The sequence below is a fragment of the Stegodyphus dumicola genome, chromosome 3, assembly GCF_044657685.1.
Source record: "Stegodyphus dumicola isolate Sdum_Otavi_A_Nest chromosome 3, ASM4465768v1".
In the NCBI taxonomy this organism is placed as follows: domain Eukaryota; kingdom Metazoa; phylum Arthropoda; class Arachnida; order Araneae; family Eresidae; genus Stegodyphus; species Stegodyphus dumicola.
Genome location: NC_140770.1, coordinates 48,636,306 through 48,639,742, shown reverse-complemented (window position 1 = coordinate 48,639,742; position 3,437 = coordinate 48,636,306).

Genomic DNA, 3,437 nt, shown 5'->3' with positions numbered 1-3,437 from the left:
TGATTTACGTAAAAAAAAAAAAAAAAAACATGTACAAATCGTTAGATCTCTCGGAACAGGAAACATAAAAGATCAGATTCATATTACGGGTCTCCCTCTTTGCTAGATGGATGTGTTAACCATTTACATTATAAACGAAGAATATGGTTAACTCCTTATATTAAAGAACAACTGAGGGAGAGGCACAGGACGCAGTCCACCAAATCCAGGTGAAGATACGTTATCGTCCCCTACATTTTAGTTTGAGCATCAGTAAGGAGAACACCAGGTTCTTCAGAGCAAGAAACGTGAAAAAGTAATCGTGTCGTAACCAGGGCTTAAACCGCAGATCTTTCAGTTTTCTAACTGGACGTATCAACCACTTACACCACGAGCTTACGCAGAAGGAGTATGATAATTACTTACCAATAAACATTCAGTGAATATGTTTTAATGCTTGTCCAAGAGTATATTCGCTGTTTGGTTAATGAAGAGCTCCAGTTTAATCAAAGGAGGAAGATGCTTATTATCCAAGCAGTATAAAATTTAAAATTTAAAATTTTATTTCTAAATTGTATCAATATATTTTTTATAAATACAACAGAGATTCCGTTAAACAACAAAATGTCTTTCTTAATAAATGTTTTAACACGTTTTTTAGCAACAAGAACTTGCCATTACAGCATGTTTCTTAAAAACAGGACTTCAAGATCCTTATCGGCCTCCCATTTGCGATCGTAACTCGTGTCGTTATTGCTGCGCAGCATTTATTTCCTTCACCTCATCTGAGACGATAGTTCTATTAAACCTTCAATCGCACGCTTTTCATAAAGCAAAACACACTACATGGAAGTGAAGTAGGAATAAAAAATTAAGGAACTCGACTTTTTTCCTGCAGCTGTTGTTTCCATGGTTGCGAGTCAAATCGGAAGGCGGAAAATAACCGTGAAGTTCGTATTTTAAAGTAACAAACTATAGTAAGATATTGCTGTTTCTGTACATCTTCTTCTATGTAGCAATTCGTTTCTGTTTTCAAACGGAATGAAGGTTTTTGTAAGGATAATTTTATCGGGGAAATGCTTTCAGTGCTTGTTATACATATATTAATATCATAGGTAAAAAAATTAAAAATTACACATTAAATTATTGTTAATTATATATAAATTAATACAAAATATTAAATTTATATATAATTAACATAAACTTATGTGATTAGAATAATCAATTAAAGTGTCTCAGCTGCATAATTTTGTGTGAGTGCTTGCATCAAAAATAAAAACCATGATTGCATTAAAATTCTATATTAGTAATCGCAATCGTCCTACATTTTTGTTTATGTAAACAATAAAAACTTCTGTTATATGCAAAGAGGAAAATAAATTTTCGTTTGATTTATTGCTGATTTTATTTCACCTATGATGGGTTCATAGAATTCGGAATCTGTAATTCCTGTTTAATTTCTTTTCATAAATGTGCACAAGTTAAATTTGCTATTGCAAAGAAAATTATTATTTCGTTCTTTACTCAAATTCATATGTTACATCTATATATGAACAAATATTAAAAAATTAAATAAATTAATAAAAATTACGCGATCTGCACCGAGGTGCATATATGGCATTAACCCTTTGCGGCAGTGTGTCTGGTCTGTACACACCTAAACATTTCCTTCTGTACGCACAGAAAAATTGAATGAAAACGGATTTATAGGTTACTCTGAACCTTTTTTAATTATAGTAGATGGCAGCTCAACACAAACCAGTCCATATATTTTAGCCATGTTTAGTTTTTTAAGACCCTCATTTTTCAAAGAAATCTTCCATATTTTTTTAGGGTATAAAAGGAATTGTTTGAAAAGAAATTTCTATGTTATTTTTTTTGGATGTATGCTAATCTCCTTATTCTATATTAGTTTTAAATTTGTACCTTAAAATCTTGCCTAAAATCAAACGGCGAACCCTAGGTGTGTCCAGACCGGGCTCACCGATAATCTAGGACAACTGAAAGTCTGTATTCATTGTTTCTCCGCATCTCATCGGTCAGTTCATTGACAACAATGCTCGTTTCAGCACTCTTTTCGAAGCTCTATTCAATCAGTGTGTCCACTTTGGGCACACACACAGAATTAAACAATAAGTGCTATTTTCACAAAATGTTACTTGTGTACTCGTCTAGGCCTAACTAGACTGCCTACCTTTTTTTTAAAATCAAAACTCCAACTTTAAAAGGTAGCGTTCCGGAAAGGGTTAAAAGTACATTTTATTAATTACAATTACAAATATTCGTAAAAATTATGACTGGAATATCTTATAAATTCAGTATATCAACTTGATATTAATTTGCTCCAAAGTAATTACAAGTTATGGAAATGAAGATGGTTAAGAACGCTGAATATTCAGAGTTGAACTCGGGTTTGATCCCAGGTGGAAGGGCTGGTGCATGGTTGATTTTCATGTATTTCTCTACTTGTTGGATGTCCCATGATCAGTTTCTCTTAAGTCCTCCACGAAGGCATCCTTTTCCTTAGGCAGGTAGCTCTCGTGAGCTTTGCCGTATTCAGTTAACCTAAACTGGCTTTTCCGTTAATGTTCGTGTCTACAGATGCCGAGTGGGTAAGAGTGGAAGCTTGTCTTGACACGGTTCATCGTAAAGGCGGTGGCTGCGTACGGCCAATAAGTTGGGTCCCATGTGTATCAAGACTCTTCCTATAGAATATCCTCCACGAAAACATCTTTCCTAAAGCAGATAGCCAACGTGCTGTACGAGATTAATCAACTGTAGGAGAGTAATTAACGAAACAATCTTTAATGTTGTTACACCTATTATCAATGAAATGGATTTTTATTATAAGAAAGACTTTTTTGAGCTTGAGCAGAATTTTACAAGCCAATAAGCTCTCATTTAAATATGGCCAATAATTCGCAACTAAATTATATTTTTAAAGTTAATCGGTCCCATTATATAAGCGCAATTTTAAAATTAATAAGAATTAATAATGCTTCATGCTTTCTCTTTACTTTTACCCCGCCTCATCACTTAACTCAGAGGTCTTCAATGCGTTAAATTTTACAACCATATGATGGGTATTTGGAACTACTTTTCATTCTCATCAGTCAATAAGTCTAATTGTCGAGTCAATAATTCGTAGTCGAAATTATTTTGATATTTCAGTTTCAGTTTTTAAAATCTTTAAATAAACAGCTTTGTCGCGTTCACTTATTTATCTTTCGACCCATTTCAATCTTTCCGAAACTTTATTTCTTAAAATATCTTAGGCAAGAAACCTATTTTTCTTAATTATACTTTTTTATATTGGTTGCCTTAAAATTATTGTTGTTTTATATCAGCCATTTAGATTAGAATTAGTCTCAAAGGTTTTTTTTTAAATCTTCCACAAAAATTTCGAAAATCTAAACCTTCTTTTTTGCCCCCCCCCCTTCAAATTAAATTTACTTCGT